This window comes from Dromaius novaehollandiae, chromosome 1 (genome assembly GCF_036370855.1).
Source record: "Dromaius novaehollandiae isolate bDroNov1 chromosome 1, bDroNov1.hap1, whole genome shotgun sequence".
NCBI classification, from domain to species: domain Eukaryota; kingdom Metazoa; phylum Chordata; class Aves; order Casuariiformes; family Dromaiidae; genus Dromaius; species Dromaius novaehollandiae.
Window position 1 is genome coordinate 147,622,787 of NC_088098.1, and position 24,780 is coordinate 147,647,566.

General features: G+C 41.8%; 1 long non-coding RNA gene across 1 annotated transcript in view; it reads right to left on the minus strand.

The window, feature by feature from the left end:
- The window catches only part of LOC112984977 (uncharacterized), a 91,366-nt gene that overhangs the window by 43,561 nt on the left and 23,025 nt on the right, over positions 1–24,780 (minus strand). The gene's annotated exons all lie outside the window — the stretch shown is intronic.

The following is a 24,780-nucleotide window of genomic DNA, read 5'->3' on the forward strand; positions in this document are numbered from 1 at the left end:
AGGCTTTAACAGCATGCATGGTAGGCAAAGTTGGGATGCAAGCCTGGGCTGAGACCAGGGCCACGTAGCCTCAAGCTCCCTTGCGTACTGCCTTTAGTTGCCATGAATCTTGGCTTCTTTACAAGAGAACCAGGTCAGCCAGGAAGGGGAAGTGTTCCCATATGTTTACTTCACTGTGTGGCCAGGTGGAGAGGTCACTTTCTTGAAACATGGGCAACATGCTTGGGAATCCCCTGACTCCCAGGATGGGATGGGTCCCATGCCTGCCACTTCCCCAGTGACAGCACTAACAAGATGGTCATGTATACCAATACACTGCTTCTTTCTCTTTCTAAAGCAGTGACTTCTCTGCACAGTTCACCAAAAATCTTCTGCAAGTCTCTCTCCTCAGATGAGGACCCCAAGATATGTAGACGCCCAGTGTATCGAGTAGTCCTGCTCATGCTAGGGAGGTGCCCATGATCCAGAGAAGACAAGGTTACTATATTGTGCTTATCACTGCCTTATCTCTCTAGGGAGATCCCTGTGGTATCGGTTTCAGACAGACCCAGTCCAAGGTGCCTGGTGCTGACTTCAGGGACCTAAAGCTTGGATGTTACTTACCTTACAGGGAGTTAAGATCTTGACTGGATCTAGCCCTATGCTGTCCTCCTCCTTGTGAATTTTGGCAGATCCCAGTAGATGCCTGAGGGTATTTTTAGCTGCCTAAATGCTCGTGTTATCCTGGAGTACAGTGAATAAGGAAGGCCTGCTGTCTGTATGAGTAAAATGAAAGAGTGGAGTCTATTATCATGTTAAGCACTACTGAACATTCCTTATCCTGACATCTGAAACACCCAATAGAAAGACCTGACAGGTACATGCTCACTCCACAGCTCATCCACCCCAGTCCAGCTACTTCTGCCCTTGTCCAGAGGAAAAGATTGGTTTTCTGATGTCAGACATGAATGTTCTTAGAGGAGGGAAATTTGCAGGTGAGTCACCAATGCTCTGTGGAAGCTAAGAAAGGAAAAATGTAACATAAGATCCAAAAGAGGATAGGCTTAATGATCTTTTTCTCAGGCTATTCATAGACCACATCAATAAAACTCCCAGCTTGAGGTCCTGTTTCCCCAGTCTTCTCCTGCACTGAGGTTCTCATCTGCTTTGCAGTTCCCATGTAAGGATATATCTTTTGGTATGATGATAGTGGCACCTACCAGCTGTGGCACCTACCAGCTGTCAAAATGCTGACATGGGCAGCTAGGCATACCAGCACTAGTTTAAGGGGAAAAAAGTTCTTCTGAATTGATTCGCTGTTGTTTGCAATCAGCAGCAGCAACTGCCTTCATTTTTGCTTTCTCTTCGCTACCCCTTCGAAGGTCTATCTTGCTTTCAGTGTCATCATTGCCCCTACTGAGGCCCACCCTGGTTTACAGTAAGATTTAACCTTTCAATTTATCACTGTCAATTCAGTAGTTAAAATCTTGACCAACCATTCAGAAAGTCAAATAAAAGCTGGAAGTTTTTGGAGTCATTGGCAGAATGCTATGCTGATAAGGCTTCAAAGAATCTAATTGGTTATATTACAAAAAAAAATATCCCTTTCTTTACACAAGCCTACTACAGACAGCCATACTCCTACAAATAACCCAATGACTTCACAGCTAGTTACTCTTCCAGCATCAATTAATTCCCTTACAATTTAGGCAGTGGAGGAGAACAAGCTCTACAGCTGAGATTTACACATCCTCTCTCACGGATTCATGGAAACTGAAAAAGATCTTTTAACAGTCTGCAGGATAATGCTGTTTCTTGGCTCATGTAGTGCACGCAAAAATAAGGCGGATTGTTTGGCCTGTCATTTCTTCATGCAACAATTATGAGCTGCCAATACTTACAATTCGAGAAGAATGTCCAATTGGAGAAGTGATACTGAAAGGTTTAAACACTACAAATCATCATTTTAGTGCTCTGGAAGCATGAATATCTGCAGAATTGGATGAGCTATAAAGGCAATTGGACTGTGGGCTAAAGTCACAGCTACAAAGACCTTGGGAGCTCTATCTCCATTCTACTGCTCAACCATGATTTTGCACTGAGAAGCTGCAGATGGCAAAAAATCCAGCACCTTTCTCTGTAAAGGAACCCCCTCCTCAAAAAAAAAAAAAAAAAAAAAAAAAAGTCTTTCTCCTCTCAGATGTACTCAGTGCTAAAGATTTTGGCTTAAGTTTAGTTAAGTATAAACTTAGTCAAGACCAGACCTGTTTTCTAAATAAGAAGTCTTGCTGAAGCTAGATGAAGTATTAACTACCAAGAGAAAAGGATGAAGAGGAAAGGGACCTGAAAATCAGACACCAAGACATGGTTCCACTTCACTTAACAGATTCAGGATAGAAATACAGCACGTCCAGGTCCCTTTGTAGGCACTAGAGAGACAGGCACTTCTGAAGGGTATTTAGATCTTATGTTGGCTGATTCACCTTTTTGGTTTGCCTATCACTCTCCACGGATGGCAGAAACAGTTGAGGACAGCAGCATTCCTGCCTTTGGAGTCTGTCTCACTTAGGTACTATTGTTAAATGTGCTGAGTCTGAGCCAGTCCTGTAAGTAATTTTCTTCTTGTGCTTAATTCCATCTTGATGGCAAACAAGTAAAAATCCTAAAAGTCTTAAATTATAGCTATTCTCCTTTGAACTTCGCTAACCCTGGGCTCTGCAACCCACAAAGAAGTCACACATGGTAGGACAGGAAAAAATAGCAGCTCAAATTGAGGATACAGCACTGAGGGCAGGCTACGTTGCTAGACGTTCACACACTGGAACCTAATCACTAAGTCTTCTTAGTCATTCATCTGTTGTGGCCCTCTCAAAGTTGATTAAACCTTCATTCACTGCCTGGTAATGACTGACAAATTTCTCGTTACTGGAACAAAGCATTCAGTTCTATTTAGTCATATTCTGGAAAGCTATTTATGTCTTTTCTATTTTTTTGTTAACACTACTCCATTATCAAGCATGATAATTATTTACAAACTAAAAAAGTGGTAAACATGTTTGGGTGCAAAAGGTATTAGAGAGAGGCCGTTGCCTGATGTGAAAGAGATTGGTGTAATTCCTAATTTTTTACACAAAACCTTGCTTCCAGCAGTGAATTGTTGTAAGTGTTGATAAATCTTTTCTATGATATATTTAAACACAGCTGGTGAACATTGCAAGACATAAATCACAGAAGGTGGCATTTTTAACTGGTAAATAAAAAATAAATGAAAATATCATCACATAGATTTAGAGAGTGTTTGACAGCAAGGACCTGTGAGCGATTTTTTTTAGTGGTAAGAGCTCCAAAGGGGGAACAACAAACACTGGAAGTTTATATTGGGACCTTGCATATCTAAGGCAACACCCTGTCACAAAAAAACTGAGTTATGAATACCTCTAGCTGAGAAAAACGAGCAAATCTGGCCCACAGCATATATCAACATTCACTTTGGACAATCTTAAAAGAATCTGGAGGACAAAGCACAAAGTGCTTTGGAGGGATGGGATCAGATGGACCCATTCAGAGAGCTTCGAGTTTGTCCTAAACAGGGGAGGAATCTTATGCTTTTCAAAACAAAAGAAACATAGCAAACAATAACAAAGCTGGGGACATGTTGGCTGGAAAGTTCCAAGCTCAAGATGTAAATGGAAATAATAAGCTTCAATTTGCCACTATCAGGGAGTAATATGCATGGACGTACAGGGTGAAAAGTTTATAATCCACAAGTTCTCCTCCTATGAATAAAATGCAGATTTGACTCCATATGCTTAACCTTCAGAGCACACAGTGCATACGTTGCAAATTGGGATGTAGCAGCACATGGTCAACATACCAAAACATGAATATCCTGAGTCTCACTTTCTCCTCTATCGTCCATATTAAATGACAGAGTAACACAGCTCTTCAGCCCCTCTCTGACACAGGTCCTCCCAGACTACCATGAGTGTTAGGAGATGCAGACAAGGGACAATGTCCTATCCTCATTCAATTTGCACATGCAGTCATGCAGTCATGATAGTACAGTATGCAGATGTGGTTACAGCCCATGTAGATTCAAAACCTATCAAGAAAGACTGTCATTTTTATTCTTCAAAGAGGTGCAGGGCAGCTTTCTCCAGTTTAGATTATACACAATTGAATTTTCAGTTTCTTAGAGTTTGCAGAGTTCTTCTGAGTATATCCAAGCTACATGAACACCTTTGCTTTATGTGTTATTTAAGAAATTTAGAAACAAATTTGAAATATTAAACTTTTATATCTTAAAGTTTGTTCTTATTCCTCACCGTACTTCCTATGTTAAAGAAAGTGTTCCCCACTACCAGGAACTACAAAAACTTTTTCTGGAAGAAGAGTTACCTAGAACAGCTTAGCCTGTTGTTTCAATAGTCCCATATAGATTAGATGAAGCCTATTTTTTTTGCTGGCATACTTTATCTGAGGCATAGGTGTGTCCTTGTACCTATATTAGATTTTGGTGCTACAGTGAAAAGTAAGATTTGCCTTTGTCCATGGGAGAAGGAATGGATTCTTGACAAATTTCATGCTATTGCAGTTTTGAAAGGGTCAAATCTCTGCTTTTTCTACTCCCTTATATTGAATTAATAAGCTTTTGTGGTTTAAAATCCTCTTCTTCAAATGGAGTGTTGAGGAAGTGTGCGAGTGTGAATTTGCCTGGATGGAAAAACTAATAAATCCCACATTTTTAGTAAGTCGGTCCAGATTTTTACTGCACAGTCCTTTGATGGAGCCAAGGAATGGTACAAGGTCATTAGATCAGTGGAGCTACACCTTCAATTTTATTTTCTTCATTTGGTTTAAATGGTGTTGCCAACATTTCTCCTTTTTAAAATAAACACAGATAAGCTTTTTCATTCACCAAGGTTATAGCTGGGGGAAAGGACGGGGGAAAGTTAAATTGAGTTTGTTCTATTAGACTGTTGTTTGCATAATTACTGTGATACTGAGATTATGCAGCTGTTTCTATCTGCAGGTGTTAAAAGCCGGGCAAGATTTTTGTGACACTACTATGAAAATTTTAAAAAGCAACATCAACATAAATATTAAGTTGCAACACTGTGCATATTTAGCATTTTAGGTAAGCTTCCACTTCTGATTACTTTGGTCTACTTACTCTACAACTACAGTTGTAAAACTGAGTATCATACAACAAAAATACTTCTTGTATTATGATGCAGTGGTCACAGTAAGAAAGCAAGGGATATTAATTTTCTCAATCTGCCCCTGAACGAAGCATGACCTTTCTCTGCCTCTCTACACCATTTGTAAAAAAGACTTTTAAACTATCCACCTCAAGAGACTGTGACCTGATTTGACTCTTTAGCATCTGCAAAGCAAAGCATAGTCCAAAGGAAGGCACAGGAGGAGCCATTTATTCAAGTGAAAGCTACATTTTTGTTATTTGTGCCTGTTTTCTGAAGGAAGCAAGCCTAATGCAATCATACAGTCTGCCTATACGTCCATTTTTTCTTAATAACTTTTGAACACAGTGGGCAATTTCCACTGTACTGAGGCCATCTTGGCCAACTGCTGAAGTAGTTGCCTCAGCTGAATTTCCTACACATTTCAACATGATAGGTAGTAAGGAAAAGAAGAGAAATCCTATTAATGCCCCCACAGAGGAATGGCAGGAAGAGTGCAGCCATTTTTAGTTTCATTTGGCAGTGTCTGCCATGATTTCCCAGTGTCCTTCACTAGGGACTTAGTCCTTCACGACGTCTTATGGTTTTAAAGAAATATGTATATTCTCTCAGGCGGCTGCTTCATGAACCCTATCATTGACTTTTCCAAGCCTCTTAAAAGCCACTGCTCCCTCCATTAGTTCATTTTAGCTCTGCTTGAAGCCACCTATTAAATGATGCTGCCATGCCTCCCTTGCAAGGTCAACCTTCATAAGCACTCCCTGTAACTGAAGGCTTGATGCTGATGACCATTGCCATCTGAAACACATCAGCTGCTCCTGTGTTCTGCCCTTTACTGAACACCTGTGAGCTGCAGCCCTTGCCTTGCCCTGGATAGTCCCTTCTATGGCTGCTCAGAAAACGAACCCTTTTCTCAGTCAAAATGTAATGAAATGAAAAGGTTTTATCAGCATTTCCATGGAAATGTTAAACTTTCAGGCAAAAGCTCAGACACTGAAATTGTTCCCAAAAACTTGTTGAGGAGTGTTGTCATGTCTCATGAGATTGCTGATCCAGATGTTTCTTGTTTCTACTTTCTGCTACGGTGTAAGCTGTTGGCCAAGATGATATGTCCCACAAGGCAATACAGTGCCCTGCATGAAGTACTTGCATGTAGAGAGCATATTCCGTCGAAGGGAATGGGAACATACTGGAGCTAGAGTAGGCTGGGGTGACTCCATGGTGCACCACAGCCCCTCATCCTAATCAAGATATTACTTTTCCAGGAACTTACATTTGACAAAAAAAGCAGCATTTTTCTGTGGGAAGGAGGCATTTTTTCATGAAATAGTATCATTTAGCAAAGCACAAGTTTTCCATCAATAACAGCTTGCATATGATTTTTCCACCAATTCCCTAGTCCCAAAATTTTTCCTCTGGCACAGTTTAAGGGAAACCCATGAGGATACACAGGAGCCCCAGGAGTGAGCAGACAGATTGCTTCCAGCTGAACTAATTAACAAAATTTGTAACACTTCTGAACGATTCAACCCTTGACAGCTTGCTTTGATCATGTACATATCTGGATAGGGCTTTTTTAAGAGGCAGGAATGGGACTTGATTCACTTTCCTCTTGATTACACTACGGGTGATATTCCTAAATCCAGATGTAGACACACATGAGTTAGGTACGGGGTTAATGCTAGTGTCATCTGGTGCCATTTGAGATACACCTCCAGTTGCCACTCCAGAAGGACATGGGTTTCCTGGCGGTCCAGTGTCATATCCACCAGTGATGGTATCTCAGACAACCTCAGGCATTTCAGATGTTCCCCAATATCTCTGCTGAGGTGACTGAATGAAGCCCTATATCTCCCCTGAAGAGAATGGGGCTTAGATACTTGGTTCACAGCTAGATGACTAGATTTGCACATCTAATTGTAGATTTCTAAATTTTTGAAGCTGAAGACTATACTATACCTTTAGTGTGATGATATTTAGATCTGATTGTGCTTACATTGCTCTATTTTAGATGACACTGAGACTGCAGAGACCAGTAGCAAATCACTGGGCGTAAATATGAATGTTCTTGCTCCAGTATGGGCTCTTTGAGGAAATGAGCTTTTTCCAGTACTCCTGAAAGAGTATGCACAGCATCGGCATGATGTGCAAATTTTGTGCTTCCCATCTCCTCTTACTCCAGGTCTGCATCAGGCCTAATTTCCTCCCCTGACATGGATAAATTCCTCTCACAAACAACGTTCTCTCTGGGGGCTAATTTATTCACTGTGGTGTATTTTAGTCACAGTAAAACCCAAGGAATAGAATATGTCTTCTCTAACTCTGTCAGACAAGCATTTTGCATTTTATGAAGGGCAATTTATAATGGTTTTCAACTAAGCTGAGGGCAGGGAAGTGCAGTAATCTTATTTCAAATATAGAAAGACTCTGATAATGAGGAAGTACCTTATCATTCAAGAGCCTTATAATAATACACAGTCACTCTCTGAGCAGAAAGCCTTTGAAACGGCTCACACTGAACACTGAAGGGTGTCCAAAGTTGCACTTTAATTCCCCCAGGAGGCTGGCATTAGTGGGGCTCAGTTATTGCAAGAAGCACGTGCCACAGGAGAGTAGGCAGCTGCTTCCCAGCCCAGGCTGCCGGCTCACCGGAGCACCAAGCGGCACTCGGCAGCCTGTGCATCACCCCACTTTCTTCCCAGTGCCTCGCCAGCCCTGGGTGCAGGAGTGCCTCCATCCCCACTTCCCGCCCTGATTTGGCCTGGGTAGCATCTCACTGGCTTCTTCTCTCTGGCCAGCCACCCGGAAATGATCCCTCTGAGCATTTTCATCTACACTTTGGCCAGTACCACCTTGAATATTCACCTCGAATATTCTCTGTAACAAACTGTTCCTGCTCCAGCTGAAGCTAATGGACATATTGAATGCAGTACAGTGAGCTGGAGAGGAGAGTCAGAGCTTGTGTTAGAAAAAAAGCATCACAAATAAGCAGAGGCTCAAGAGGGAGGTTTTGGTTACTCAATGGTTGTTTTGCTTAAACCACTTATTTTTATGTTAAGGCTTCGTGAACAATGGAAAAATGGAAATAGGTTAGTCCCACCCATGGTACGTTTCGCAAATCTTCCACATGGAGTCATTTCTTATTACCATTCCTCAATTTTAGAAACAAGAGTTTACTGTCAGGACATGCAAGATAGATAAAGAACTATTTAAAGGGGAGACTGAAATAGCTCTTCCGAAAGCAGAGCTCTCGGGCTAAAAGGATATCACTGGCCAGGTTGCTCAGGGAAGTCGGGTTCAGGACAATTTTGGGTAGTATCTTCAGTAGCAGCCCTTGGTCTGAATACAGACACTTGTTTTCAGACTCCGGTGATGCTCAAAGTTGCTCATCGTGAGCTCCTTAGAGGAACAAAATGCCTGGTAGAACAAATGTAGGAGGCCCTGGTGAAACTTCATGTAGCACAGCACACCCGGTTTTAGTCTCCCCACTTCACAAGGAGGAATTCAGAACACAGATACTGTGAAGGGCTGCGAGGGGGGACAGGAGACAGGGAGCCAAGCTTACAAGAAGTGGCAGAAAGAGCTTGGTTTGTTTATCCCACAGATGAGAGGGGATGTGATTGCTTTCCTAGAAACGCCTGCCGGAGGGGAGAAGAGCTCCTTACCCCAAAAGACAATGCTGGCACAAGGATAAATGCCTATGAATAATTCAGTCTGGAAACTCTGTTGGAGAAGCGAGATTCTGCAACAGACTTCCCATAGGACTGATGGGGGAAAACAGTCTAAACTTCTTTTCAGCCAGAGCCTGCTGTTTTTATAAAAGCACTGTAGCACAAGTGTGTTAGTTGGGTAAGCACAAGGGAGACTAGGCTTGTAGGAAAAGGCAATATTTTTTTAATAAGGCCAGCTGTCATGACTGGAAAAAAATGAACGAATTTTCAGGTAGACAAGCCCTTCTTCAGGGCATTTTATAACTTTAGGAGTATCATGTATGGTGAGGGTCTGAGCTATACAGGATACTGTACAGCTTTATCCTTTCCACTTCTGCACTGTATGTTCCCACTGGTGTCAGCATGTTATGCGCTAATGTTACATGCCAGCAGCAAGATTATTACTTTCCTTTTCACGCACGCTCTCTTGCTTGTTTTAAAATGCAGAATCACCAGGAGTGATATTTGCAACTATATAATTACACAAGTGGAAATTTTTAATGTCCCGTACTGAAAATACATTTTACCCTGTTTATATCCCTGCGATTAGGACAGCAAGCTCCCTGGCTACCTATCATCTGCTCTGAGCAGTGCAGCATTTCGGCTCGCCTGTCACTCTGGTGTCTTAGCTGCTTTATTGTAGTATCTGCATATCTCTGCAGTGATACTTTGGTTGTGTGCCAGGCACAGCTCTCACTAGGAGCAGGAGCTCTGCCATACCACACTGAAAACGATGCCCTCCCATCGCCTTTCTCCAAACTGAAGAGTATCACAGAAAATCTCTAGGAGGGATAAGAATATAACTTACTTCTAGTAGGAACTTCCTAATCTCAATTTGTTCATGGCTAATTCATGTACTGAAGGAAAAGAATTTTCAGCTCTTCCAATGAGTAATATGATTTTTGCACCTATATAACTATCATATGAAGCTATATACTGAATAAATAAAGCATGGGCATGGCTAGTCATGATTTAATCCTACTAAATCATGTTATGTTTATATCATGAAATTATTAGTCATGATTAAATCTTACTAAGCTCTGCACTGCAGTAACGCTAGTGAGACCAGCTAAGGCTTGTCTCCACCCTTGGACACACCCATCCACCCCCATCACCTACCGTAAAGCTGTATTCCAGGTATCGAGTAGCAGAGCTTGCAACCGGTGTGGGGCTGAGGGGCTATGCAGGCACAACTACCGTAATAATGCTATCATCCAGGTTTACAGGAAATTTGTGTCCCCTATCACCTTTTTTAAAAATAAACTGCTCTTATTCCCAAGTGAAAATGTTTTTTCTGAGGTGGCATATTCCATCTTTAAGTAATAACCTGCGGCGGCTTTTTTTAAAAGCATTGGCCCTTACTGCCTGGGAGTGTTCGTATTTGGTGGGTGAACAGTGACATCTGCTGGGTAAGTCCCAGGGACAAGCCTGGGCGCATCAGAGCACCCAGCACCCACAGCACCCAGTCCGTCCCCTCCTCTTCCCCTTCAGCAGGGACAGAAAGAGCTCTTTTACTTGCCAGCGGTTTTATTATGTGCATGCAATTCATTCTGGTTAGGCAAAGTTAAGCCTATACAATAATTGTCTGATTATATTAATGAGGTGGATATATTGAATAGCTGTCATCCTAATATTCACTGGAATTTCATCTACTTTTTATTATTTTTTCAAGTGTTAAAGGTTTCTTTGTGTGTGTAGCAAGGGATGATGTAAGAGCGAATAAACTGCCCGGCACGCCGCAGCTGAGTGATCAGCTCTCATCCACGTGTCTCACTGAACATTTCAGTTCTTCATCTCTCTCACACTCAGAGCTCCTCTGATTTCCCCCCCTGCCTCTCCTTTTATTATATCATATTTACAATAGGCCTTATTTGAAAGTGAAATGTCCCAAGGGAATTGCTGGCAATAACTCACCACAAGAGCTGTGTAATTCCGCTCACCAGGGTGCCTCGGTGCCTCTCCAGCTCGAGTGCAGCTTAAATAAAAAGCAGCACGTTTGATGCCCTGGATAGACGGCACAGTATTACACTGATCAATTGCTCCTTACAATTCACCCCCTAGACAAGAGCTTTACATTAGGAAAAAAACAATGTACTACTTAGACCGTGGCACCACTCCGGCCATGTGTGTTTTCTTGGCTTTTTTTGAGGCATTAGCTATACACTTTTCCAAAACATCAGTATTAAGGTAAAACACATAAAAGCAAGCTCAAGACATTGTATCAGACTTGCACTATGGTCAGCAGCCCTCTGACTATATGTCAATGGTTAGGTGATTTCTGTGTCCCCTCGTTTCTCCCTTCTCACTTTCAAAAGTGCCCAAAGAGGGAGGAATGTGGGTCCAGCACTAGGCACCAGGGATATGTCCTGTACACATCATTTAACTCTTCTGATCCAGTTTTCCTGTCTTATCAATAACACAGGAGCTATTGTAATTGAAGAATATCAGCTCACACTGATAATTGCATAACTTTAAAGAAGAAAATTACGCACTCCTTGAGTCTGAGTACATTTTGCTGCAGGAAAAAACTGGGATGCTCACCAAGTGGGGCTGCTGCTCCTTCTGGCATAGAAACATACTGGTGCAAGAAGCACTCACCGCCCGCAGGAAGAAGAGGAAAGCGCAGCAAATCAGAGCTCGCACGGCTGTGGGAATGCACGCGGTGCCAGAGGTGAGGCCCAAAATTGCCCTCAGCTCAGGCTGTTTCGCTTGGCCGGTTGTCTGCTGCAATATGACCACCTTCGCAACCCACTGGTGATCTCCGACCTGGGGGAGCGCTCCCCATCCCGCTGCCTGCCCTCCCCACGGCCCGGCACGGCCCGGAGGGCTCCTTCTCGCCTGTCGCTCACCCCAAGCGTGAGTCCAGTCACCCTGCTTTTTCTGCTTCTTCTAAAGGATGCTGAGCTTCAGGCTGACATTTTAACACATCACGCTAAAATCACTCCGTCAAAATATTTTCATGAATCATGCTTCTTTCTCTCGTCTGCTGTCAGGCACCGCGCCTGCTGTCCAGGCAAACGCTGTCCAAACCAAACACACCGTTCAAAGAGAAGAGGAGGCCTCACCGAATGTGTAACTCAGCGAGTAATTTATTTACTCCTCTCTGAAAGCTCAAATCAGGCCTCACAAAACCCGGGGTGTGAAGCAGGAGCTGTTCACCATGCAGCAAATCACAGGCGCAGCAGAGGAAACAACAGCAGATCCTGCACAGGTGCCACATGTGCGATTGCCGCTCCGCAGCCCTCCTGGCGGACCTGGTCACGCTGGCGCTCAGCGCCGCTCTGCTGCGAAACGGCTTCCCCCTGCCCCCAGGGGCTGCAGTGAGCAGCAGATGCTCCCTCACACCGAGGAGGGAGCCCGAAGCAGTCCTCCATGGGTCCCCATGGGAGGAGAAGCTGTCCTCCATGGGTCCCCATGGGAGGAGGCTGCCAATGTGCTGCCGGCAGCCCTGGAGAAATACAGCTTTTGCAGTATGCATATAGTTTGTAAATGCATGCTCTGCTTTTATGTACTCAGAACGATTTTCTATCCCCGTGCCACTAATTACCTCCTTTCCGTACTGGTGGGGGTTTTTGTATAGGGTCTTTTTAATGAAGCATGTGCTTCGGTCTTGTGGACGCTAAAGGCAAAGCACAAATTTTAAATAACAGTTTTCTGGAGAAGGTAGCTCTGAGTGACTCTAGGAACTGTAGTCTTGTGACTTTAAGATAGGATCATGTAAGAAAACCTAACTTCTTGATTTTCCTGTCAAAAACCAAGGCTAAAGAAAGACCCGGAGATCTCTCGAAACAGCTGCAAAACATTCTCAGAGGGGCTACAGAAAACGGTCTGCAACAAGGCAAGCACCACAAGGTGGGGTGAAATGTTCAAAGCTTGGAAGAGCAAATGGGAAGCACGTGAGCTGTAAATCTGCGACAGGAGTTTGGGAGAGGCAGAGAGACGGAAGAAAGATGGAAGACATCGGAGACACCAGTGAAGCAAAGAAATATGGAAATAGGGACCAGTTCTAAAAGCACATTTTTTATTTTCTTAATTTGTGGCTTAGGGGAACTTTTCTATCTGAAATTATATAGGAAACTATCACTAATTTTTAGCTAGGGGAAAAAAAGGAAAAATAAGCCCTCCTGGAATTCTGTTTGTGATTTGGAGAAGGACAGAATCAAAGCAAAACTTGACAAAAGCTTTTTTAAAAAAAAAAATCATTTTCATATTACTCCTCTGCTCCTCTGTTACTCTTCCCAGATAGCTGAGGAGATTTGTCTGCATCACTGTTTTGCTCAGAAGGGTAATCTTCCAGCTTACATCATTGAGAAGGAAAGCTGGGACAGCCAGAGCTATAGCCTGAATGCCCCTTGCTCATTTTAGACCTGGTGCTGGCACCGAGGGTTTCAGAAAGCCCTTTCTCACTCTTGCATTGATGCAGGAGAAGTCCTGATGGATACTCACAAGGAAACAACAACCGAACAAAATGTTCAAGAAAGGACAAATAAAGAAATGACTTTCCACAGGCAGAACAAACTTATCTTGCTATGAAGCAATCACTCTGAATCTGCTAGGCAAAAGCTGCAGTTTAAAACAAGCAGAAAGATTGCTAAATATCCCTGCATCAACAAGGAGGCTGAGTATCTGAGCCCAAGGACAGCCAAAGAATTGTCTGTGTATATGTGTGTGTGGCTGTGCATTCAGATTTAGCATGCCGGCAATAGCACAGCCACCACGCAGTCAAAATCATGAGGTTAGCACAAAGAATATGAAGTTCAAAGAACACTCTGGGGGGTCTTTCTGGTCTTTGTGCTACTACCATATACCTTCCTCATATTTTCAAGCTTTTCCCAACAACCAGGCAGGGTTTCTTGGGAAAACTAAAGTGGAAGGGTAAAATGCTGCACTTTTGAAACATGGTAGGTAACCAGGAATAAATGTTTCTCCACTCTTCTGTCATCCTTTTATGATGAGAGCTCCTGAAGAGACATGGACAGCATCTCCAGGTTATTTTGTGAAAGGAGAAATATATCTTGGCCATGTTCTATTTTATATTCTGCCTTGGTATATCTGAAGTCCAGAAACTAGGAATAAAAGTATATATGCTGGAATTGTTACAGGCTCTCTCTACTTCAGTTTTCAGAGTTACTCTACTGCTGATAAGCACTCAGGAGACTGCCTGGTTGAAGTAAAAGCTCAAAGCTTTTTTTAAATTCATGAGCACTATACTCACACTGAGTCTCCAGATAGGTAGTTACTCCCATACTAAGAATATGTTGTCTCCTGAGTATTGTCCATATTAGTAGCTCAATAAGAGAGCTGCCACTGACACTTTCATTGTTCCAGAAGGGTTATATTCTCCCAGATCACTGCAATAAATAATGCAAAACAAGCCTTAAAAGTACCAGATGAAAAGCTCTGCAGCACTTCCAGCTAGCACATATGCAACAAGAGGTACAGTGCTTCTGTGCTTTTCACAGCTATAAGCATCTCCGCATGACCTCTTGGTATACTACACTGAGCGCTGCTGTCTTCTGAAATACAAGAATTTTATCATCCCCACAGGAAGACGTTAGACAGGCTTGATAATGAGTTACAGTGGCTTACTCCCACTGTGGCAACTGCTATTAGAAATGTCAACCCTGCCTAAGTACACTGGATGACGGGAAACAAGGTAGGTAATGACAACATACAAAGTCAAGTGTGGATCTTGCACTAACAATTCCATTTACTCCCTCTCCTCTGCTCTGCAGACTCCCTTCACAAGTGAAGAGCCCATGTCAGGGGGCTTTTCCTTTCTTCAAACTGAGGATTGACTGTTCAAGAACCAGTTCTTCTGGTGTTAAAATGCAAGCTTCTTTTTTCCCTCTAAACTATGGAGCCAACATGGACAAAAGGTACTAAAAGAGTAGCAAACATTTTCTGTTTTCTTCTTGACCCAACTTCAGAAGAAACAGCAAGCACAATGATCTGTATTTTTATCAGCATCTACAACCTGATAACCTTTTTACCAGTGCTGAGCTTCTAGCCTGAAGAACGGGAAGGTGAGGCAAGGCAAGGCAAGGCAAGGCAAGACAAGGCAAGGAGAAAGCAAGGAGTAAGTTTATGATCTCAGACTTCAGGACCTCCTTAAGGTCCTAAACATCCTGCCTAAATTTGACTAGCACTGGGAATCTTACTGATCTCTGGGCCACTACCAAATACTCATTTTACTTCTTCAGGATTTCCCCAGCAATCATGTAGGGTAGGCTCTATATCTTAAAATGAAACAACAGATACTCAGGTATTTGTTTTTTTGCTAGTAGATTCTAATAAAACCAAGCAGTTTTTAAAAACTACCAAGAGTGAAAAATGGAGGGCTTTTGTTTTCCTTAGGACAGGAGGTTTCCATGTTTTGATGAAAGGACTGGAAAGAAATAGAAGCTTCAAATAGCCTCCTCTTATCATGTCCAAGGAGAGAAGCCAAAGCAAATCATGAAGAAGAAATAATCCTGAAATCTCAGCAAATAGTTGAGAGAATAATAGCCAATAGCCTCACTAACAGTTTCCATGACCTCCACCCGCAGTCAGTAAGAGCAGACTTCAAAACCACCTAGTCTCCTTGTACACAGGACTGATGGTGAGACACATTTAGGGTACCAAGAATTTTCACAAGCATGCGTGAGCATTTTGTTTCCGCTGCATCCAACCAATTCAATTGGTACATTCAACTTCCAGCGCTAATGAGCAGATGGCACTTAGGTGGGGAAAGACTCCTGTTGTAACAGCCTATATGCTTTTCAACAACTTTCATAAGCTGTGATGCAGAGTGATATAGAGCAGAATGGGGAAAAGACTACCAAGCTAAAGGCAAAAGCATATGTAAAAGTGTGAGTTGTGGCTATCTGTACAGAAAGAAACAACATGGGACTGGGATCCTCTCCCTTCCTCCACTCCCACTCAGGTGTTCAAGTACAGTCATATGTAGTAGGTCTGGATATCTCATGGCTTTCAAACTCTGCAGCCATCTCCCATTCTTCCTGTATAATCATGTCATGGATATGATTAATATATATCCTTAACACAGTTGGGATGTGAGAGAGAAGCAACTGATGGGCATTCTTCAAAAAGTGTTTTTATACTCAAGTAATGCAATATAAACTTACATTAACTAGAAATTTATGTTGTAAGATCCTGCCTGTTATTAGTAGTGAGTGATCAGTTCTACTACTAAATAGAACAAAATGAAAATGCAGGAAGATTGTATTTTGAGTTTACTATCAACATGATAAAGATGAAAACTTCAGTCTGTTAATTATATCATCCTTTTGATGGATGAACTAAGTACTTCATCATAAGTAAAGTAATTCCTGTGTCTCTGATTACAGCTATTTCAGGGATAACTCCTTTTTAGAACTGTTAACCATTCATCGACAGCAGAAAAATGATTTGTATTTTGACAACAAATCTCTCATCAGCAAAATAATGAGAAGGAATTGATTTATGTTTGTTCAGTGCAATGCCATGAAATAAATACAGAATAAAAACATATTAAAAACTAGAATTAATCGGACCAAATAGAAGTTTTCCTTCAGGAAATTCCGCAAAGTTCAAAGCAAATGTAAGATGAGGCTCTTGTGTAACACTGCCTATCAACCTAAAACCAGAAAGACCATCCTATAGATTGTGTGATCTTCTGTGAGGAGAAAAAAGGCCAACTTTGTGTTGCATGCAACCAAAATATGTCACATATCTTTCCTTTTTTTTTTCCTCTGGAGGCCAGTAACAGGAGAGAATGTGCTTATTCCAATTTGGATATGTAAATCAGTGCAGGCTCTATGACTCCTTATCAGTTTTGCAACTAATGCACAATTAAGTTTTTTAATGAGTGGAGGGATGGTTTTATTGCAGCTTTCAAAAAATATTACTTTCATGAATCATGAAAGAAGGTATTGTCTTTTTTAAAATCTGATTCTTTTTTTAATCTTTAAAAATCTATTGGCATTGCAGTTCTTAGAGCTTGCACTTCTCTAGGAGAAGAAGCCTTTTTAACACCAGGCTCATGTCAAGCAACTAATGAAACAAGGTTCAGCTATCCCTGCCTGGTGTAAATACTATAATGTCTTAGCTAACATATTCAACATGTTTTTAAAAACATACTTTTAACCTATTTAGACAATCCAGAAGAAAAGGTATATAACCAAAGCAACATACAGTGCTAGAAAATCCAGTGATGTTGTCATCCATGACTGTTTCTGGAGTAACATTTTGATGAGGTCCAGTTCCTCAGTGGTGATATGAGAAAGGAGTTCATCGCTTTTAGCTCCACTGAAGGTGCCTGAGGAAGGTGACGAATAAATGTACACATTGCTGGCTCCCTCCATGCTCATATGACATGTTAGCACAGATATAGAACAGAAAATATTTATTGGGATCACAGTGGCAAGGAAACAGCAACTATTCTATTGAGGTTTCATTATTTTAAGTGATAATAATATTACAGTGACAACAATATCTCCGGAATCAGCGTAGCAATTTTAGGCCTGAATTCCTATTTTGTTAATATTTTTCTCTTTTATAGATGGCTCCACTTTAAGATCTAGTCATTGAACATGGCAACAACTGGAAAGCACTCATGCGTACAAAATAAGAACTGTCTTTGCCATTAATTAAGAGAAGAATAACAAGGATATGGCACTTCAGATTCAGAAAGGTGTCACTGGAAAGGCTTATACCTTGCCTTAATTTTTTTGTAGTAGTGAATTACCTATCCTTGTCTAAGGTTAACTGTTTCAGATTTAGTTTTGCAAGCTCCTGGATTAGCTCTTATGCATGTAATACATTCTGAAAAATGTTTGTTTTTAATTAAAAAGTGCAGTTCCACCTGGACTGTAAAATCATTCATCCTGAAAAACAATATCCCTGAAGCTTTGGTTCATTCAGCCAATATGACTTTGTTGAAACCCAAACTTTGTTTCCTCATCTCGCAAAGTAAAAGAAACTAAAATAGCAAAATAGTTTCTTAAAATTGTCAAAATATGTGAAAGTATTTATGTTCATCTAGCAAAAAGGAATTTTCACATATTTCTCTCAAACCAAATTATGCTAATTGGAATGACAAAATGGTTGCATTCGAACAGAAAGTTCACAGATCTCACAAATCCCACGGTTGACTGGAGGTGCAAACTGTGCCATTTTGGGCATCCCACAAGAAGAGACAGTGCAGAGATATGCAGCGCCCATCAACAGTCTTGGGGAGGAAACTGAGAAATATTTGCTTGCTGCTGTCCCTGTTTCCTGACCTCACACTTCCCTCTGAACATTCATCCTGTTTCGTATGCTGAGTAGACAGCAGACGAGGAGCTCGCATCTCCTCCCCCTGCCCTTTTCGATTGCCACCTTCCCTTGCAGCAGTGAGGAAGCATCTGAGCTTTTGTTCTCACACATGCAGTTGCCCTTGGCCCTCTGCAAGGCATGCAAAGGGGAGGTGGAGGCCTCTTCCCCTCAGGCGGGCAAAAATCACTTGGCCCTGTATTTACAGCCACGTGATTCCTGAGGATCCACTGTATGCAGGTCAAGGCAGTTCTCAGTCAGGGGTTGTTCTCTGGCCCTGAAGTCAAATGGCACAGCATAGTCCTCCCCATGCGGCTGAACTCTCCTTCTCCCAAAAACAGGGCGGCTGTATCCAGCGCACTTGGCAGGAATGGTCCTTGGAGTACGCTCTTCTCATTGCACCCAGTGTCTTCATCTGCTAGCCAGTAGAGGCCAAAACCATGCCAAGAAGTGGGCTAACCCAGCAGTATGGGTAATCACAGAATGGTGCTCAAATCTATGCCCTGACCTTTACTGCATGGACGCAACTCAGAGGCCAAGATAACAGGCACCTCCAAGGATTACCCCATTGCCCCATCTGTGCCAGGGAGCAGCAGACCCAGTGTCTCATGTTACAGGAGCATGAAACTCAAAAGCCATCTGAAAGGAAAGGCTACCCCAGGATCACTGATCAGAAACCTAAGCTCGTGAGCTGCTAAGAAACCAGGCAGATTTCCACTAGATTTAGTCTTTCTGATGGCTTAATGATCTAGGAATTGCAAGCACTTGTCACTACTAAAATATACACCCAAAATAGCCAATCACCCAGTCACTGCCTATGCCTTTCCGTCGAGGTGTATGTTGCACTGGAGGGGCGCTCCAGAGTGGACTGGAATAGGAAAAGAAATAACCTGATGGTTTTATAGGAGGAAAGATAGGTTGAATTGGAAGCTCAGGAGAGTTAAGGGAAAAACTGAAGGAGGTGCTTCAGGTATCTTGAGTCATAAATTGTTACAACGGAGTGCTGCAGTGTCGCTCTTGATGTAAAATCTGGCAGCCTGTTGCCATATCAACACAGTGCAGGAGGTTTGGAGGGAACAGCTTGAGCCATGAGCACAGAAGAAAGGCATTGGCCTTTTTTTCTTTACCAAGTAAATGCACTGCTTGTGAAAAGCACCACACTGACAGCTCCAGAAACTCAAGGTCTTTACCTATCTTTTCCATTTGCCAGCATTAGCAACAATGGACTACATGTAGCCCACCCCACTCCACACTGGTGAAAAAAAGAGAAGTGCTAATTAGAGCCTATATAATATAACGAGTCTTAAACTCAACAATAGTGAGGTTAACAAACATTAGAGGAAAAGGCTTGAGAGGGAAGGAGATCTCTTTTTTCTTTCATGCTGCTCACCCTGACACACATGAATAATTGATCTGAACCACAATTTTCCAAGAACTGTTACACTCATCCCAAGCCGCTCAAAGGGCAAATTGCTGTTACACACACTACTCCAGCAGATGTTCTTCACATTGTCCTGAAGAAATCCCAGAAAGGCTGAGGCAGTAATTAGGTCTCCATGCCTATTCAGTTCTTAGTCATTTTTTTATTCAGCTAACAGGATTTTCTAATGCCTTAGATATGAGCCAATGATAACAGTGAGTTCTGGTAATGCAGAATACAGTCCCTTCCAAGAGATTCCCGAGAAGGAAGAACAGAATGGACTTCAGTATAAATGATTCAACAGCCATGAAGTAGCAGTGATTTGAGTCCATCTGCCCTACTATGAACCCCAGGTGTTCAGATATTTCCCATATACTTTCCTCCATGGGAAAGTCATCATAAGCTGAGACACTGGCATCTGTTGTGTCCTATATGAAATATTCTCCTAACATCAGGCTTTTCACCTCTACTAGTCAGTGCTGAGTAGCCACAAAACTGGCTAGTACCATTTCATTTTTCCCTTGCAGGGGCCTGCCCCACGTCAAGGGGCTCCCGAGCTGCTGGATACACCTGCCTGCCCCTCTCCCGGCACATAAGGGGCCAATAAGCCCAGGAGGTGGCAGCCCTGCGATGGCTGGGGCCATGGGAAGTGCACTGGGAGAGTCCTGCGTGTGGAAGCTCAACAATCATCAGCCCTGAAACGCTTCCATGAAACACTCTAGGTTCAAAAGGCCATTTTTTTTTATTCATGTTTTATCAGAAAAATGCTCCTGACCAGCTAAAGAGAAACACATTGACCATTCCTATCTAGTGGTCCTGCTCTTCTATGCTCCTCTGTTAGTACTTCCTTCTTAAAAGCCCCAATGTGTTACGCATTTTTTTCCTCTCTTCAGTCTTATGTGTAACATCAGAGCCCTAATACTCAGAGAGAATTTTTTTAAAGTAATGTGGTATATACTCATCCCATTATAATGCTTCCAAATTGACACTGAATTATTGTTCTGCAAATGGACAAGCACAGGAAGGAGCAGGGGTTTAAATATTCCCAGCATCTGAAAACTTTTAAAATTCCTTAAATATGAGTCACAAAACCACATGGCTTACCAGAGAAACAAAACTAAAACATCCATGAGACATCTACTTGACCTGATCCACTCTTTAAGTATTTAATATCATTAATGGAGCATTTCAGCTAGAGAGTGAGAAAAGCTGTTACATAAATAATTGCTGAACGTTTTGTCTGGTCTCAAGAATTAACTCCAGACCTAACCACCAAGGGGTACCTGTTCTACTGAAAGCAGGCATGCTTTGGCTGCTAGATCCATCCAGCTACTGGTAAAGGTGGAGCGGAGCATTTGCAACATCTAACATTGCCTCGGGGGCAACTGAGTGCAGTGATAAGAACTCCTACAGCAAAAAGTGGTTAATTAATTATAGCACTTTATTATAGACACCTTATCTTTAATAAACAAAGTACATGCACATCATTACATCATTTAGCATATCAAATATCTATGTAGTGCAAAAACGTTGCTCTCAATTGCTTAATTAAAGTACAGCTCAGCTCATATGTATGTAGTTTGCTCTCCAGTGCATGGACCTACCTTCCTTAAAATAGCTGATATATGTACACGAATCTACTGGCATCTCTCCAATGTTAAGTGAAGTCTTTAAGAGTTTTCTATTGAATTTGGTGAGTTGAGCCACATAACCACATAATAATGGGATAATAGTAATTCATTCTCTACCTCTATAAAGCAGAATGTCCTTCAACGATGACAAAACCTATCATTATCTTTACCCATTATTGATGTTTTCATTTACCAAGGCAAGGAGACTCAGACACAGAGGTTCAGCCAGTTACCAGGGTTCGCCTACAGCAACAGTTTCTAACCAGTGACATGAGCTTCAGCAATGAAGAACAGGCATTTTACACCTGAACCACAGCCCAGTGCCCAATCTAACAAACCTGCCAGACTTGCAGTGGCTCCACAGTGACTGGTTGGCCTCAGAGATATGCATATGAAAACTGGGAATCACTGCTCTAGTGGAGCATATGGACCTGCAGGTCTATGTGTCAGAAGATCTTACTTCTCCCATTTACTGCACTGAAAAAAGCACCTTTTTAGAAGTTCTGAAGTCAGGTTTTCAACAGTTAAATGCTTTTTTTTCTTCTAAATGTAACACAAATTCCTCTCCCATCCCTTCTGACACCAAGGCAAAGGGACAGAGCATGCTATGCTGTTTCAGAGCTACACACCAACAAAAGGCACATGTTGCCTGACCAGCTGTCAGCCACCTGCAAGCAAGGATAAAGGCCTGGTTCCCTCCTCTTTTTTCTCTCTCATGGGCATTAATTTTGTATTTTCTTCTCTACCCAACCACCAAGCAACAGACTAACAGACAAACAGGCAGCATGATCTCTTTTCATTGGGAAGACACATTTAAAAATATGTATTTCACCAAGCTCTGCACAGTCTAAAATTCCAAAGAGAGCTTGAGGTTGCCATGTCAAATTTGCAGTCTATCTGCCAGCCAGGGCCAATCATAGGCAAGAAGAACAGGAATTTCAAAAGTTAGCAATCAAAGAGTTGCCTCTGACAGCTGAAAGGAAATACCAACTACAGAAACACTGCATGATCCTTATCCCCAAAGGTATTTGAACCCCTAACTCTGGTCAGTATTCCCAGCCATTATATTTCTCCTGGAATTAGGCATATAATATAGGTCAGCCTTTTCCCATGAAAAAACAATGAGAAAAAAGACATTCCTCAATCCTATTTAGTAAATATACAAGTGATTAAGACACATGCTTGGGAAAAAAGGAGGACTGTCTTCTATGCCCTTTAGTTCTGAGCTTCTCTCTTATTGATATGGCTTTGCTTTATATAAAGAATGAAATCTTTATTGGAAGAGAAGGTCAAAACTGTTTTGCACAGATCTTAGGTAAGAATTGCAAACAAAGGCACAGGCAGATTCATCTCCCTCTCCCTTCCTCTCTCACTCAAAAATGGGTTTGAAGTAGAAATTATTTTGCAATAACCTGTTGATTCTGGTTCAAAAACCATTAAGCATGACAATTTTGAATGAAGAAAATTAAGCAGAGCAGAGATTTTAAATTACACATCTCAGAAAAATGCCCCAAATATTCTTGGATACAAGAGGGTATTTGGGTAAGGCCGTCCAGGCCCTGTCTCTGCTCCTTTTTGCATGAGGACTAATGTGGTAGATATACTGTGGGAAGATCCAGAGGTTCAAGCTGGCTGGTTTGCAGGAATGTCTATTCTGAAAATCCCTCTGGGGCTTAGATACGAGTGGGAGCCTGATTAGCTTAGCCGTCTCGTGATTTAGATGATTTTGCCTATCCGTACTCCTAAAGTAGCTGTAGGCAATCCTAGGCTGTTATGGGCAGGTACAGACAGACCTGGACCCCTTCCACCTGGTGGGAACCTGGAATGGGAAGGACAGGGAACGTAGGGCAGACATGAGCTGACTCAGAGATCCCGACGCTGAATTGCAGCTTTAACCTGGAGCTGAACCCAAGGCCTGCTCTGAGAGCACGTGTTAGCTTGGCTTTGCTCTGTGCTAACACAGGTTTATGGCTTCCATAGCTGAGCACGTAAATCCATGTGGCGCTGGACACTTCATGGATTAACAAACTCAAGTCTCTGCTAGTTCAGGGATCTCTCCTTTATGTTCTGTCTCACACTGTAGGTGCCTGGAAACTTCAGCTATCCAGAGGGAAAAGAATAGCTGAGAAGAGGTTTTAAGTAAAGCCTAAATTGTAAAGTTAGCCCCTGAGAATCACCTGCTGATGAAGAACTGTGCAGTGCAACTGGTATTTTTACAGGATTGTATGTAAGGAATGTACTTTGCAAGGCAAGTCCAAGGCTTTTTTAATCCTGTTACTGCTCAACTGTGGGACTACTGAGCATTTTCTATAGTATTATCTGACTAGAGGCCAAGATCCACCAAGATTAATACAGTTTGTTTCTTGGCTTTTCTGAACCACAACTTAATGAAATAAATTGGAAAGAGTTGGCTCAATGCCCAAAGCAAGACTTAAAGGCTATTGTCACTTGGGGGAAAGCAGTATGTATCAGTATGAGAGGCTATAGGCTTTTGCTGCCAAGAGTTTTATTATATTACTTCTGTTTTACAGGGTCAGACTTGGTAGGTGTCTGACTCTGCAGCTCCATCTCTTGGCAAACATCAGGCACCAACCAGATTGCAAAGGCTCTTCATACTCCATGCATAGAAGCAGTATAAATTCTTTTCAATACACAATACTCCTTATTTCCTTAGCAATAACTGAAGGACATAACTCTTCCCTAAAATAGAACAGGGAATTCTCTCATGTGCTTCCTTCAGTGTTTGTTGTTATAAACCGTTGCCCTGGAAACCAAGTCCTGAAGTCAGAAACTGGCAATTCATAGAGAAGAAATTGTTTTGTGGGTTTTTCAAATATTTTTTAAAAATTGATTTTTTTAATCTATGACTATTTTCTGGTAATGAGGATTGCTTAAGCAATTCCTGGATAAGCATTTTTATTAAAAAAATTTTTTTGGAATGTTCCTCTTTTCTAATCAGCAAGTTTGCCCCTGTGCTGGCTGATGTAATCATGAAATACATAACTAGTTTGTTCTCCTGTTGCCTAGTTTATAGTTCAGTATCTCTAACGAAGAAGACAAGCCCACAAATTATCAGTCAATTATTATTATTTGTTGCACCATCTGCATCCTGTACGATTGATGAGCTGATCAGTGTCTGTGTTTCTGAGTGAACCTTGACAATTTGTACTAGTTAATCAAGTGTTTGTGTCATAAGAACAGACTAGTCAAGTCAAAGATTTTCAGAGCCAGTAATAAATCATGGTAATGCCTTGATGTTCCCTGGATTTAAAGTATTTTAAAAACAGATTATATTAACGTAAAAAGTATAGAGATATTCAGGCTCTAGAAAGGGAATGGAATAAAATGCAGATACAAAACAATCTTGGAGAGTCAAATGACAAAAAATTTTTGCTGAAAAAGTTTGAAAAGAAAAGAAGCAACAAGACAAAGATAATGGTGCAAGATACAAACTTTAAAGTAAATCAAGACAGGTAAAAAGTACAAGGAGCTGGGGTGAGATACTAACAAAGCAAGATGCCATTACAGAGGAATGTGTTTTTTTC